At 38.9% G+C, this 17,605-nt stretch overlaps 1 pseudogene; it reads right to left on the reverse strand.

Annotated features, from left to right (window-relative positions):
* Positions 1–13,601: 13,601 nt before the first annotated feature.
* Positions 13,602–14,315, reverse strand: LOC103002791 (AP-2 complex subunit beta-like; annotated as a pseudogene).
* Positions 14,316–17,605: the final 3,290 nt, after the last annotated feature.

A 17,605-nucleotide genomic window follows, 5' to 3' on the forward strand; every position in this document is an offset into this window, starting at 1 on the left:
CCTACCATCACCTCGCGTGAGCCTCCACCCATTTTTCGATTGGGTTGTTTGTTTTTTTAATATTGAGCTACATGAGCTGTTTCTATATTTTGGAGATTAATCCTTTGTCAGTTGCTTCATTTGCAAATATTTTCTCCCATTGTGAGTGTTGTCTTTTCATCTTGTTTATGGTTTCCTTTTCTGTGCAAAACTTTTAAGTTTAATTAGATCCCATTTGTTAATTTTTGTTTTCATTTTAATTGAAATATATGCAATTAATATACAGAAATCTGTTATTTTTCTCAGCACTAATAACAAACTGTCAGAGAAATTAAGAAAAAAAATTTACAAATGTACCAAAAATAATAAAATACCTGGGAATAAATTTAACCATGGAGGTGAAAGATTTATATATTAAAAATTATAAGACATTGATGAAGGAAATTGAAGATGATGCAAACAAATGAAAAGATATCCCATGCTCTTGGATCAGAAGAATTAATCTTTTTAAAATAGCCCTATTACTCAAAGCAACCTACAGATTTAAAGCAATCCCTATCAAAATACCCACAACATTGTTCACACACAGAACAAATAATCCCCAAATAAATATAAAACCACAAAATACCCACAGTACCAAAGCAATCCTGAGGGAAAAAAAAGACCAAAGCTGGAGATAGCATGTTCCCTGACTACAAAGCTACAATAATCACAAAAACAGACACATAGATGAAGGGAACAGAATAGAGAGCCCAGAAAGGATCTCACACACTTATGGTGAGTAAGTCTACCACCAAGGAGGCAAGAATATACAATGAAGAAAAGACAGTTTCTTCAATAAGTTGTGTTGGGAAAAGTGGAGGGCTACATGTAAAATAAGGAATTTAGAACATTTCCTCACACCAGACACAAAATTCAAAATGAATTAAGGACCTAAAGGTAATACACCAAACCATAAAACTCATAGGAGAGAACGTAGGCAGAACATTCTGTGACATAAATTGTAGCAATATTTTTGGAATCTGGCCTCTATGGCAAAAGAAATAAAAGCAAAAATAAACAGGTGGAAGCTAAATAAAGTTTAGGAGCTTTTGCACAGCCATGAAAACCAACAACAAAATCAAAATTCAAAGTGCAAAGTGTAAGAAAATATTTGCAAATGATATGATGGACAAAAGGTTAATATCAAAAATATATAAATGGTTCATACAACTCAATATCACACACACAAAAAATGAACAAACAACACAATCAATAATGGTCAGGAGACATGAATAGACATCTTTCCAAAGAAGATACAGATGGCTAAAAGGCAGATGAAAAGGTGCTCAACATCACTAATTATTAGAGAAGTTCAATTCAAAGCAACAATGAGATATCAACCTCCACCTGTCAAAATAGCTCTCATCAAAATGTCTACAAATACCAAATTTTGGAGAGCATGTGGAGAAAAGTGAACCCTTGTACACTGTGGGTAGGATTGTAAATTGTTGCAGGCACTATGGAAAATAGGATGGAGCTTTCTCAAAAAAGTAAAAGTAGAACTACCATATGATCCATCAATAACTCTCCTGTGTACCTATCTAGGAAAAAAATGAAAACACTAATTCAAAAAGATACATAAACCCCAATGTGCATAACAGCACTATTGACAATGGCCAAGGTAAGAAAGCAACCAAAATGCCCATGAACAGACAAACGGATAAAGAAGCTATGGTATATATGTACAGTGGAATATTACACAGCCATAAAAAGAATGAAATTCTGCCATTTGCAGCATCGTGGATGGACCTGGAGAATATTATGCTTAATGAAGTAAGTCAGAGAAAGACAAATACTGTGTGATATTATTTATATGTGGAATCTAAAAATAATACAAATGAATGTATATGCAAAACAGAAACAGACTCACAGATATATAAACAAACTAGTGGTTACCATTTGGGACAGGTAAGGGGGGAGGGACAAATTAGGGGTATGGGCTTAAGAGGTACAAACTACTATGTATAAAATAGATAAGCAACAAAGATATATTGTATAGGACGGAATTATAGCCATTCTCTTGTAAAATCATTTAATCAAGTGTAATCTGTAAAAAATCCCAGATCACCTGAAACTGATATAATACTATAAATAAATTATAATTTTAAAAAATAAATAAAATAAAAACAATTGGGTAGAGGATTTGAATACACATTTTGCCAAAAAAAAAAGATGCTAAAAACCACATGGAAACATGCTCAACATCCCTAATCATCAGGGGGGAAATGCAAATCAAAACCACAAAAAGAGATCACCTTACAGGTGTCAGAATGGCTATCATCAAATTGACAACAATTAATAAGTGTTGCTGAGGATATGGAGAAAAGAGCACTCACCTGCACTGTTGCTAAGAATGTAAATCAGTGCAGCCAACTATTGAAAACATTACAGAGGGTTCTGAAAACATAAAAAAAATAAAACTACCATATGAGTTAGTTTGGTTATTTATCCAAAGGAAAAAAAGCAAAAAACTAATTTAAAGAGATACATGCACCCCTGTTTTAATTGCAACATAACTTACAATAGGCAATATATGGTAGAAACCTAAATGTTCAATGATAGACAAATGGATAAGTGATATATATATATATATATATATATATATATATATACACACACACACACACACACATATACATGTATACACATACATACATATGAATATACACAACACACATACACATATACACACATACATATATACATGTATCTATACATATATAGATATATTAATATACGAATACATATATATGTGTATACAAATGTACATATACAGTTATATATTACTCAGCCATAAAAAGATAAAATCTCGCCATTTTTGACAACATGGATGGACCTAGAGAGTATTATGCTCAGTGAAGTAAAGTCACATAGAGAAAAACAAATTCCACATGACCGCACTTATATGTGTAATCTAAAAACAAAACAAACACAACAAAACAAATCTTACAGACACAGTGAACAAATTGGTGGTTGCAAAAGGGGAGGGGAGTAGGTTTTGGACAAGACAGGTGAAAGGGTATAAGAAGTACAAAATTCCAGTTATATAAAAATTGACAAGAATTTAATATACAGAATAAAGAATATGGTTCATGATATTGCAGTAACAGTGGATGGGGACAGATGTTTACTAGATTCATCAAGGTGATCATTTTGTAATATACTTAAATGCTGAATCATTATGTTGTACATCTGAAACTAATGTAATATTATAAGCCAACTATTCTTCAATCAAAAAAAGATGAAAGAAAGAAAAAGAATGTATGCCCTGACAGCATTTCACCTGAGCCATTTCTTGGGAGTGTGTTTGTAATGAACAGCCTTGAGGAATGAGCTAATGTCTCTCCCTCAGACAAACAGGAACCTGCTAACCTCTCATTTTAATAGCAGTGGAGTCCTCAAACTCGGTGTTCCTCAGTGTAACACAGCCGAGTACATGCATAGCACTCAACTGGATCCCTCTCTGTCATCCCAGTGGGAACCTGGGTGTGGAGAAGGAGAACCAATACAATATTATGCTCATGCTTGCTGTACCATAAGTAATAAAACCTTTTGTTTCTGACAAAACACTCAATTAAAAAACCTAACTTTACAACTAAAGGAACTAGGAAAAGAACAAACTAAGCCCAATATTAGCAGAATGAAATAAATAATAAGGATTAGAGAAGTTATAAATGTAATGGAAGGACCTACTGTCTAGCACAGGGAACTCTACTCAATACTCTGTAGTGATCTATTGGGAAAAGAATCTAAAAAAAGTGGATATACGTATAACTGATTCACTTTACTGAACACAACACTGTACATCAAGTATATTCCAATAAAAATTAAAAATAAAGTAATAGAGACTACAAAAACAGAAGGATAAATAATACTGGAGGTTTTTTTTGAAAAGATAAACAAAATTGACAAACTGTTAGCAAGAATAACTTAGAAAAAGAGAGACTGAATGAATGATGAATGAATGAACAAATAAATAAACACACACACACATGCATATAAAGGTATTACAATGATGCCACAGAAATACAAATGACAATCAGAAACTACTACTGACAATCATATGCAAAAAACTTGGATTACTTAGACAAAAAAGGACAAACGCGTAGAAACATACAACCTACCAAGAAATAGAACACCTGAACAGACCAGTAATGAGTAAAGAGAATGAAACAGTATTGAGAAACCTCTCAATAAATAAAATCCCAGGACCAGATGGTTTTTCTCGTGAATTATGCCAAATATTTAGAGAGAAATTAAAGCCAAGACTACTCAAATACTTCCAAAAATTTAAAGAGGAGGGAACGCTTTCAACCCATCTTATGAGGCGTTACTCCAGACAAGGGTAATGCCAAAACCAGACAAGGGGGGCTTCCCTGGGGGTGCAGTGGTTAAGAATCCTCCTGCCAATGCAGGGGACATGGGTTCGATCCCTGGTCCGGGAAGATCCCACATGCCACGGTGCAACTAAGCCTGTGCACCCCAACTACTAAGCCCTCGTGCCTAGAGCCTGTGCTCCGCAACAAGAGAAGCCATCACAATGAGGAGCCCACGCACCACAACGAAGAGCAGCCCCCACTCGCCGCAACTGGAGAAAAGCCCGCATGCAGCAACAAAGACCCAACACAGCTAAAAATAAATAAATAAATAAAAAATAAATTTTTTAAAAAGCAGACAAGGGCACAAGAGAAAAGTACAGATCAACATTCCTGAATAACATAAATGAAATACACGCAAAATACTGGCAAACTAAATTCAGCAGCACATTGAAGGGATTCATTCACCATGATTAAGTGGGATTTATGCCTGGATGCAAGGATGGCACAATGTATGCAAATCAATAAATGTGATACATTACATTATGAGAATAAAGGGAACATATCATATTAATAGATACATAAAATTATTTGACAAAATCCAACTTCCTTTAATGATAAAGATTGTCAAGAAATTAGATATAGAAGGAATATACCTCAACACATTAAAAGTCGTATGACAGATCTCAGGGAAGATGGCAGAAGAGTAAGATGCAGAGATCACCTTCTTCCCCACAGTTACATCAGAAATACATCTACACATGGAACTGCTCTTATAGAACACCCACTGAACGCTGGCAGAAGACCTCAGACCTCCCAAAAGGCAAGAAACTCCCCACGTACCTGGGTAGGACAAAAGAAAAAAAAACAGAGACAAAAGAATAGGGACGGGACCTGCACCAGTGGGAGGAAGCTGTGAAGGAGGAAAGGTTTCCACACACTAGGAAGCCCCTTCGCGGGCGGAGACTGCGGGTGGCGGAGGGGGTAAGCTTCGGAGCCGCGGAGGAGAGCACGGCAACAAGGGTGTGGAGGGCAAAGCAGAGAGATTCCTGCACAGAGGATCGGTGCTGACCAGCACTCACCAGCCCAGGAGGCTTGTCTGTTCCCCCGCCGGGGCGGGGGCTGGGAGCTGAGGCTCGGGCATCGATTGGATCCCAGGGAGAGGGCTGGGATTGGCTGCGTGAACACAGCCCGAAGGGGCTAGTACGCCATGGCTAGCTGGGAGGGAGTCCGGGAAAAAGTCTGGAGCTGCCGAAGAGACAAGAGACATTTTCTTGCCTCTTTGTTTCCTGGTGCGCGAGGAGAGGGGATTAAGAGTGCCGCTTAAAGGAGCTCCAGAGACGGGCGCGAGCCGCGGCTATCAGCGCGGACCCCAGAGACGGGCATGAGATGCTAAGGCTGCTGCTGCTGCCACCAAGAAGCCTGTGTGCAAGCACAGGTCACTATCCACACCGCCCCTCCTGGGAGCCTGTGCAGCATGCCACTGCCAGGGTCCCATAATCCAGGGACAACTTCCCCGAGAGAACGCACGGCACACCTCAGGCTGGTGCAATGTCACGCCGGCCTCTGCCGCAGCAGGCTTGCCCCGCATCTGTACCCCTCCCTCCCCCCGGCCTGAGCGAGCCAGGGCCCCCGAATCAGCTGCTCCTTTAACCCCGTCCTGTCTGAGCAAAGAACAGACGCCTCCAGTCGACCTACATGCAAAGGCGGGGCCAAATCCAAAGCTGAACCCAAGGAGCTGTGCGAACAAAGAAGAGAAAGGGAAATTTCTCCCAGCAGCCTCAGAAGCAGCGGATTAAAGCTCCACAATCAACTTGATGTACCCTGCATCTGTGGAATACCTGAATAGACAATGAATCATCCCAAATTGAGGAGGTGGACGTTGGGAGCAAGATATATTATTTTTTCCCCTTTTCCTCTTTTTATGAGTGTGTATGTGTATGCTTCTGTGTGAGATTTTGTCTGTATAGCTTTGTTTTCACCATTTTTCCTAGGATTCTTTCCGTCGGGGTCTTTTTTTTGGATTTTTTTGGTTTTTTTTACTTAAAATTTTTTTCTTAATTATTTTTTTATTTTTTATTTTAATAACTTTATTATATTTTATTTTATCCTCTTTATTTCTTTCTGTTTTTTCTCCCTTTTATTCTGAGCCATGTGGATGAAAGGCTCTTGGTGCTCCAGCCAGGCATCAGGGCTGTGCCTCTGAGGTGGGAGAGCCAACTTCAGAACACTGGTCCACAAGAGACCTCCCAGCTCCACGTAATACCAAACAGCAAAGATCTCCCAGAATCTCCATCTCAACACCAAGACCCAGCTTTGCTCAACGACCAGCAAGCTACAGTGCTGGACACCCTATGCCAAACAACTAGCAAGAAAGGAACACACCCCATCCATTAGCAGAGAGGCTGCCTAAAATCATAATAAGGCCACAGACACCCCAAAACACACCACCAGACATGGACCTGCCCACCAGAAAGACAAGATCCAGCATCATCCACCAGAACACAGGCACTAGTCCCCTCCACCAGGAAGCCTACACAACCCACTAAACCAACCTTAGCCACTGGGGAAAAACACCAAAAACAACGGGAACTACGAACCTGCAGCTAGCGAAAAGGAGACCCCAAACACCGTAAGTTAAGCAAAATGAGAAGATATAAAAACACACAGCAGATGAAGGAGCAAGGTAAAAACACACCAGAGCTAACAAATGAAGAGGAAATAGGCAGTCTACCTGAAAAAGAATTCAGAATAATGATAGTAAGGATGATCCAAAATCTTGGAAATAGAATAGAAAAAATGCAAGAAACATTTAACAAGGACCTAAAAGAACTAAAGAGGAACCAAGCAACGATGAAAAACACAATAAATGAAATTAAAAATACTCTAGATGGGATCAATAGCAGAATAACTGAGGCAGAAGAAAGGATAAGTGACCTGGAAGATAAAATGGTGGAAATAACTACTGCAGAGCAGGATAAAGAAAAAAGAATGAAAAGAACTGAGGACAGTCTCAGAGACCTCTGCGACAACATTAAACGCACCAACATTCGAATTATAGGGGTCCCAGAAGAAGAAGAGAAAAAGAAAGGGACTGAGAAAATATTTGAAGAGATTATAGTTGAAAACTTCCCTAATATGGGAAAGGAAATAGTTAATCAAGTCCTGGAAGCACAGAGAGTCCCATACAGGATAAATCCAAGGAGAAACACGCCAAGACACATATTAATCAAACTACCAAAAATTAAATATAAAGAAAACATATTAAAAGCAGCAAGGGAAAAACAACAAATAACACACAAAGGAATCCGCATAAGGTTAACAGCTGAACTTTCAGCAGGAATTCTGCAAGCCACAAGGGAGTGGCAGGACATACTTAAAGTGATGAAGGAGAAAAACCTACAACCAAGATGACTCTACCCAGCAAGGATCTCATTCAGATTTGATGGAGAAATTAAAACCTTTACAGACAAGCAAAAGCTGAGAGAGTTCAGCACCACCAAACCAGCTTTACAACAAATGCTAAAGGAACTTCTCTAGGCAAGAAACACAAGAGAAGGAAAACACCTACAATAACAAACCCAAAACATTTAAGAAAATGGGAATAGGAACATACATATTGATAATTACATTAAATGTAAATGGATTAAATGCTCCCACCACAAGACATAGACTGGCTGAATGGATACAAAAACAAGACCCATATATATGCTGTCCACCAGAGACCCACTTCAGACCTAAGGACACATACAGACTGAAACTGAGGGGATGGAAAAAGATATTTCATGCAAATGGAAATCAAAAGAAAGCTGGAGTAGCAATTCTCACATCAGACAAAATAGACTTTAAAATAAATGCTATTACAAGAGACAAAGAAGGACACTACAAAATGATCAAGGGATTGATCCAAGAAGAAGATATAACAATTGTAAATATTTATGCACCCAACATAGGAGCACCTCAATACATAAGGCAAATACTAACAGTCATAAAAGGGGAAATCGAGAGTAACACAATAATAGTAGGGGACTTTAACACCCCACTTTCACCAATGGACAGATCATCCAAAATGAAAATAAAGAATGAAACACAAGCTTTAAATGATACATTAAACAAGATGGACTTAATTGATATTTATGGGACATTCCACCCAAAAACAACAGAATACCCATTTTCCTCAAGTGCTCATGGAACATTCTCCAGGATAGATCATATCTTGGGTCACAAATCAAGCCTTGGTAAATTTAAGAAAACTGAAATCATATCAAGTATCTTTTCCGACCACAATGCTTTGAGACTACATATCAATTACAGAAAAAGATCTGTAAAAAATACAAACACATGGAGGCTAAACAATACACTACTTAATAACGAAGTGACCACTGAAGAAATCAAAGGGGAAATCAAAAAATACCTAGAAACAAATGACAATGGAGACACGATGACCCAAAACCTATGGGATGCAGCCAAAGCAGTTCTAAGAGGAAAGTTTATAGCAATAAAAGCCTACCTTAAGAAACAGGAAACATCTCAAATAAACAACCTAACCTTGCACCTAAAGCAATTCGAGAAAGAAGAACAAAAAAAACCCCAAAGATAGCAGAAGGAAAGAAATCATAAAGATCAGATCAGAAATAAATGAAAAAGAAATGAAGGAAATGATAGCAAAGATTAATATAAATTCTTAGAAATGCACAACCTGCCGAGACTGCACCAGGAAGAAATAGAAAATATGAACAGACCAATCACAAGCACTGAATTTGAAACTGTGATTAAAAATCTTCCAACAAACAAAAGCCCAGGACCAGATGGCTTCACAGCCAAATTCTATCAAACAATTAGACAAGAGCTAACACCTGTCCTTCTCAAACTCTTCCAAAATATTGCAGAGGGACGAACACTTGCCAACTCATTCTACGAAGACACTATCACCCTGATACCAAAATCAGACAAAGATGTCACAAAAAAAGAAAACTACAGGCCAATATCACTGATGAACATAGATGCAAAAATCCTCAACAAAATACTAGCAAACAGAATCCAACAGCACATTAAAAGGATCATCACCATGATCAAGTGGGGTTTATTCCAGGAATGCAAGGATTCTTCAATATACGCAAATCAATCAATGTGATACACCATATTAACAAACTGAAGGAGAAAAACCATATGATCATCTCAATAGATGCAGAGAAAGCTTTTGACAAAATTAAACACCCATTTATGATAAAAACCCTGCAGAAAGTAGGCATAGAGGGAACTTTCCTCAACATAATAAAGGCCATATATGAAGCCAACATTGTCCTCAATGTTGAAAAACTGAAACCACTTCCACTAAGATCAGAAACAAGACAAGGTTGCCCACTCTCACCACTATTATTCAATATAGTTTTGGAAGTTTTAGCCACGGCAGTCAGAGATGAAAAAGAAATAAAAGGAATCCAAATCAGAAAAGAAGAAGTAAAGCTGTCACTGTTTGCAGATGACATGATACTATACATAGAGAATCCTAAAGATGCTACCAGAAAACTACTAGAGCTATTCAATGAATTTGGTAAAGTAGCAGGATACAAAATTAATGCACAGAAATCTCTTGCATTCCTATACACTAATGATGAAAAATCTGAAAGTGAAATTAAGAAAACACTCCCATTTACCATTGCAACCAAAAGAATAAAGTATCTAGGAATAAACCTACCTAAGGAGACAAAAGACCTGTATGCAGAAAATTATAAGACACTGGTGAAAGAAATTAAAGATGATACAAATAGATGGAGAGATATACCATGATCTTGGATTGGAAGAATCAACATTGTGAAAATGACTATACTACCCAAAGCAATCTACAGATTTAATGCAATCCCTATCAAACCACCACTGGCATTTTTCACAGAACTAGAACCAAAAATTTCACAATTTGTATGGAAACACAAAAGACCCCGAATAGCCAAAGCAATCTTGAGAACGAAAAATGGAGCTGGAGGAATCAGGCTCCCTTACTTCAGACTATACTACAAAGCTACAGTAATCAAGAGAGTATGGTACTGGCACAAAAACAGAAATATAGATCAATGGAACAGGACAGACAGTCCAGAGATAAACCCACACACATAAGGTCACTTTATCTTTGATAAAGGAGGCAAGCATATACAGTGGAGAAAAGACAGCCTCTTCAATAAGTGTTGCTGGGAAAACTGGACAGGTACTTGTAAAAGTATGAAATTAGAACACTACCTAACACCATACACAAAGATAAACTCAATATGGATTAAAGACATAAATGTAAGGCCAGACACTATCAAACTCTTAGAGGAAAACATAGGCAGAACACTCTATGACATACATCACAGCAAGATCCTTTTTGACCCAGCTCCTAGAGAAATGGAAATAAAAACAAAAATAAACAAATGGGACCTAATGAAACTTCAAAGCTTTTGCACAGCAAAGGAAACCATAAACAAGACCAAAAGACAACCTTCAGAATGGGAGAAAATATTTGCAAATGAAGCAACTGACAAAGGATTAATCTCCAAAATTTACAAGCAGCTCATGCAGCTCAATAACAAAAAAACGAACAACCCAATCCAAAAATGGGCAGAAGACCTAAATAGACATTTTTCAAAGAAGATATACAGATTGCCAACAAATACATGAAAGAATGTTCAACATCATTAATCATTAGAGAAATGCAAATCAAAACTACAACGAGATATCACCTCACACCGGTCATAATGGCCATCATCAAAAAATCTCGAAACAGTAAATGCTGGAGAGGGTGTGGAGAAAAGGGAACATTCTTGTACTGTTGGTGGGAATGTAAATTGATATAGCCACTATGGAGAACAGTATGGAAGTTCCTTAAAAAACTAAAAATGGAACTACCGTATGACCCAGCAATCCCACTACTGGGCATATACCCTGAGAAAACCATAATTCAAAAAGAGTCATGTACCAAAATGTTCATTGCAGCTCTATTTACAATAGCCAGGACATGGAAGCAACCTAAGTGTCCATCATTAGATGAATGGATAAAGAAGATGTGGCACATATATACAATGGAATATTACTCAGCCATAAAAAGAAACGAAATTGAGTTATTTGTAGTGAGGTAGATGGAGTTAGAGTGTGTCATACAGAGTGAAGTAAGTCAGAAAGAGAAAAACAAATACAGTATTCTAACCCATATATATGGAATCTAAGGAAGAAAAAAAGTCATGAAGAACCCAGTGGCAAGACGGGAATAAAGACACAGACCTACTAGAGAATGTACTTGAGGATATGGGGAGGGGGAAGGGTAAGCTGTGACAAAGTGAGAGAGTGGCATGGACATATATACACTACCAAACGTAAAATAGATAGCTCGTGGGAAGCAACTGCATAGCACAGGGAGATCAGCTCGGTGCTTTGTGACCACCTAGTGGGGTGGGATAGGGAGGGTGGGAGGGAGGGAGATGCAAGAGGGAAGAGATATGGGAACATATGTATATGTATTACTGATTCACTTTGTTATAAAGTAGAAACTAACACACCATTGTAAAGCAATTATACTCCAATAAAGATGTTAAAAAAAATAAAAATAAAAATAAAAGTCATATGACAGGCCCAAAGCTAACAGTCCCAAAAGTGTTTCTCCTAAGTTTCAGCCAAGACAAGGTTACCAATTCTTGCCCCTTCTATTCAACGTAGTACGGGAATTCTTAACCAGAGCAAGTAGGCAAGAAAAATAAATAAAATAAATCCAAATCATAAAGGTAAAACTAAATTTTCTGTTTGCAGATGACATGTTTTTATATCTACATAAACCTAAAAATGCCACTTCCAAAAAACTGTTCAAACTAATAGGTAAATGGAGTAAGTGGCATGACACAAAATCAACATATAAAAATCATTTGTGGTTCTGTATACTAACAACAGAAACTATCAGAAAAGGTTAAAAAACGTCCCATTTACAATAGCATGCAAAAAAATAAAATATTTAGGAATAAAGTTAACCAAGAATGTAAAAGAGCCATACACTGCAAACTGTAAAATATTGATGAAAGAATTTGAAGAAGACACAAATAAATGGAATGATCGCCAATATTACTAGATTGAATAAATGAACATTGTTAAAAATGTCCATACTATCCAAAGCAATCTAGAGTCCATGCAATCCATGTCAAAATCCGAAGGCAGTTTCCCCAGAAAATAGAAAAAGAAATATTAAAATTCATATGGAACCATAAAAGACTGCAAATGTCCAGAGCAATGTTGAGCACAAAGAGCAAAGCTGAAGGCGTCACTCTTCATAATTTCACACTATATTACAAAGCACAGTAATCAAAGCACTATGGTCACAGTACAAAACCACACATATAGAACAATGGAACGAAATACAGACCTCAGAAATAAATCCACATATTTACAATCAACTGATCTTTGACAAAAGTGCCAGGAATATACAATGAGAAAAGGATCTTCTCTTCAGTAAATTCGTGGGAAACTGAATATTCACAAGCATAAGGAAGAAATTAGACGTGTATCTCACACTGTATACGAAAATTAATTCAAACTGGTTTAGAGAATTAAATACAAGAACAGAAACTGTAAAGTTACTAGAAGAAGATATGGGGGGGAACTTCTTGACAGTTCTATAGGCAATGTATTTTTAGATGTGACCACAAAAGCACAGGCAGCCAAAGCAAAAAAAAAAAAAAAGAAAAGAAAAAAGTATTGAAAACAGATTGTATTAAACTATAAAGCTTTAAACAGCAAAGGAAACAATTTACAGAGAGCAGAGTGCACCTACAAAATGTGAAAAATATTTGAAAAACCTCTCTAATACGTATAATATGCTCAAACAACTGAGTAGAAAAAACACAACAAATAACATTATTTTTCTTTCAGGGACACTTTTCCTTGCTCTAATATATTTTATCTTTTGCTGCTTTTGAAGTGAGCTCTCAATTACAAAATATCAAACTACACTAAAAAACGCCAGCCACTGGCACAGGATGGAGAAGCCCACAATTAAGGACAGACAGCAGCAGGTGGCAAGAGGTGGGAAGTGATTGAAGCTGTGGTTACAAATGCTCAAGTGTTGGATAGCTAAAACTATCCAAAAGGTTGTGCCCTAATATTAGCACAGGTCAGACCCGTCACTACCTTAGCGGGTGGCCTCGGTGTGTTTGGGTTCAGATTCCACACGGCAATACAATTTCTTCCAGTTAAGAGTTCTTGGATTGCACCAATCACAGGATGGCCTGAGGGCACCGGAACAGTCTATTAGTTTTTCAAAACGCTGTCGTAGACCTGATAGATGTACTGGGAGGCTTCATGAGCTAGCTCTACACTTCGGTGACAGTGTGTAATTGGGGTTTTCTGGCTGGCTATGGAGCTGGGCCAAAACCCAAATGCCATTAGTGAGTCAGGGATTGGTACAGAATGTCCTGCCCTTCCACATTCCTCTTGGCAATAGTATAAACGCTGTTGTTTTGCAACTTGCTAGAAACAGTGTCAGCATTTAAATGACTTTCCTTAATCTGAAACTGAAGTTCATTTTCATTGGGGAATATCCTTCCGTGTTGCAAGGAAGACCTGGCACTTCATTTTGCCGTCTTCTACAAAAAGCACATTGAGTAGGATGAGGCAGCTGAAGTAGAAGATATCACGATTGTTTTTCACAGCCACCTGCAGGTGGTTCAGAGGTTGTATCTTCATGACTGGGTCCAAGGTGTGGAGATGCAGGGAGACATCAATGCTCTGGTTTGGCATCAGTGGTGTAGGGATGGCCAGAGGAGTGCTGGGGATGACACCAAACCTATTCTTGTTAAACTGAATTGCCAAGTCTGTCATGTGCTACAGAGCTTTCTTCATGAAGTTCATTTCCATATAGATGTGCCCTTGGAGGTGAGTAAATGTTGCTGAAATCTCCAAGACTTTAGCCTTTACTGCAGGCAGCCAGACAGCTTTAGGAGCCCCATATCCACCAGGTGCCATGACTATCCCCATAGAGTGTTCAAGTTGGTTATTCAGACCACTGCTGACCACAGCAGGAGTAGGTGAAGGAGCAAAGGTTGCAGGCACTGATGATGGGGTGAAGGACTATCCCGCCAGACTATGTAGCCCTCCCCCCAAGAGGTCCATCTTTTTGAATTATACTTTTGTCTGGATATAAGCCCAGGAGAGGGGTTGCTGGATCCTATGACCACTCTATTTTTATTTTTTTGAGGAACCTCCATACTGTTTTCTATAATGGCTGCACCAATTTACATTCCCACCAACAGTGTAGAAGTGTTCCCTTTTCTCCACCCCCTCTCCAGCATTTATTTGTAGAATTTTAAATGATGGCCATTCTGACTGGTTTAAGGTGATACCTCACGGTAGTTTTGATCTGCAATTCCTCTAATAATTAGCAATGGTGAGTATCTTTTCATGTGCCTATTGGCCATCTGTATGTCTTCTTTGGAGAAATGTCTATTTCAGTCTTCTGCCCATTTTTTTGATTGGGTTGGTTTTTTTGTGATTCAGTTGTATGAGCTGTTTGTATATTTTGGAAATTAAGCCCTTGTAGGTTACATCATTTGCAAATAGTTGCTCCCATTCCACAGGTTGTCTTTCCATTTTCTTTATGGTTTCCTTAGCTGTGGAAAAGCTTGTAAGTTTGTAAAGGTCCCATCTGTTTATTTTTGCCTTTATTTCCATTACCTTGGGAGAATGATCTATAGAAACATTGGTACAACTTGTGTCAGAGAATGTTTTGCCTATGTTCTTTTCTAAAAGTTTTATAGTGTCATGTGTTATATTTAACTGTTTCAGCCATTTTGAGTTTATTTTTGTGCATGGTGTGAGGATGTGTTCTAACTTCAATGGTTTACCTGTGGCTGTCCAACATTCCCAACACCACATGCTAAAGAGACTGTCTTTTTTCCCATTGTATATTCTTGCCTCCTTTGTTGAAGATTAATTGACCATTGGTGTATGGGTTTTTTTCCGGGCTCTCTAGTCTGTTTCATCGACCCATATGTCTGTTTTTGTGCCAATACCATGCTGTTTTGATTACTGTCGCTTTGTAGTGTTCTCTGAAGTCTGGAAGCATTATATCTCCTGCTTTGTTCTTTTTCCTCACGATTGCTTTGGCAATTCTGGGTTGTTTATGGTTCCATATAAATTTTAGGATTCTTTGTTCTAGTTCTGTGGAAAATATCATGAGTAATTTGATAGGGATGTCATTAAATCTGCAGATTGCTTTGGGTCCAATGGCCATTTTAATAATATTTCTTCCAATCCAAGGGCATAGGATAGCTTTCCATTTTTTTGAATTCTCTTCACTTTCCTTTATTAATGTTTTATAGTTCTCAGCTTATAAGTCTCTCACAACTTTGATCAGGTTTATTCACAAGTATTTTATTTTTTTGGATGCAATTTTAAAAGGGATTTTTCCCCATTCCCTTTCTGCTATTTCATTGTTAATATAAAGACATGCAACTGATTTCTGTATTTTAATATTGTATCCTGCTACCTTGCTGAATCTGTTTATCAGTTCTAGTAGTTTGTGTGTGAAGTCTTTAGGTTCTATATATCGTATCATGTCATCTGCCTATAATGAAAATTTTACCTCTTCCCTTCCAATTTGGATACATTTTCTTTCTTTTTCTTGTCTGATTGCCGTGGCTAGACTTCCAGTATTATGTTGAATAGAAGTGGTGAGACTGGGCATCCTTGTCTTCTTCCAGATTTTAGTGAGAAGGCTAAGTGCTTTTCACCATTAAGTATCATATTGGCTGTGGGTTTGTCATAAATAGCTTTTAGTATGTTGAGATATGTTCCCTCTATACCCACTTTCATAAGAGTTTTTATCATGAATTGGTGTTGAAATTTATCAAATGGTTTTTCTGAATCTATTGAGATGATCATGTCATTTTTGTCTTTTTTGTTGTTGATGTGGTGTATCACACATGGATTGATTTGCATATGTTGAAGAATCCTTGTGGCCCTAAGATAACTCAGCACGTTCATGGTGTATGATCTTTTTTATGCATTGTTTGGTTCGGTTTGCCAACATTTTGTTGAGAATTTTAGGTTCTATATGCATCAAAGGTATTGACCTGTCATTTTCTTTTTTGGTGGTGTCTTTGTCTGGTTTTGGTATCAGGGTGATAGCGGCTTCATAGAATGTCTTTGGGAGGCTTCCTTTCTCTTCAATCTTTTGGAAGACTATCATAAGGAGTATGTGTTGACCAGAGTTTGCACTCGATGTTGAACGGCGCCTCCTCGTTGCTCTGTGGTTGACACAGCCCTGTCGGGGGCAGGGTCTGCTCCCTAGTTGTTGGAATAGAAGCCCCCAGGTCTGTTTCTATGCTGGATTAGAGAGCATAATTAGGTAGGCTGGATTGGAGCACTCCCAATGGGAGGGGAGTCACTGAGATTCCTCTGCCGGAGCTGTCCACCAGGAAGTGTGCTCTGCGGTGTCACCTGTCACCCATGGTGCGGGCTTACAAAATACACTGTTGTTGGCACTGCTCTCAGCCCCACCTCAACTGTGGGAATGCAGGCAATCAGCCCTGGTATCCCTTAGGCACGGTGTTCACAAAGCCACCAACGCAGATCCGTAGGTGCTGATCCACTGATGTCAGGTGCCAGGACCACAGTGCCCCACCCATGGACCCACTGTGGGAGCTATGGAAGCAGACTAAACCCCAGCCCGGCCCAGCCTCCTTGTGCTCGTGCCCATGAAGCCCACAGCTGCTAAGGCTGGAACCGTCCCAGACACGGGAGTGCCCACTGTCCACTCGAATGTCCCACAGGCACTGAGTTTATAAAGCCAGTGGCAGTGGCATAAATCTGCAAATTGCACAGCCATGGGGAGAGGGCTCGGGTATCAGCCTTGCTTCCTAAGTCAGGAAGTACCTTGGGATCCACTCTGATTTCAACCCCACCTCCACGTGTGGGCAACTTGCTGGTGCTTGTGTGCTCCCAGAGGTCATCGTAGAGGTGGCACCAAGAAAGAGGCTGCTATGGTGGCCCTGCCCCTCCCATCAGCTGCCCCTCAACAATGATGTTTTGCTTCTATGGCCAACCTGGTCTTCTTCTGCATACACCCCGGGTTGGGCACTTACCACACTCCAGCCTCTTCGGGCTGTCTGCGTGCAGCCAAACCCAGTCCAATCCCCTGGTCTGTCCTCTGAATCCCAAGTTTCAGCACCCAAAACCCACACATACCAGCAGGCTTGGGCTGAGGACTGCAGCGAGGTAGTACAGATCCTCTGTGCGTGTCTCTGTTTTGTCTG

Source organism: Balaenoptera acutorostrata, chromosome 3 (genome assembly GCF_949987535.1).
Source record: "Balaenoptera acutorostrata chromosome 3, mBalAcu1.1, whole genome shotgun sequence".
Classification (NCBI taxonomy): domain Eukaryota; kingdom Metazoa; phylum Chordata; class Mammalia; order Artiodactyla; family Balaenopteridae; genus Balaenoptera; species Balaenoptera acutorostrata.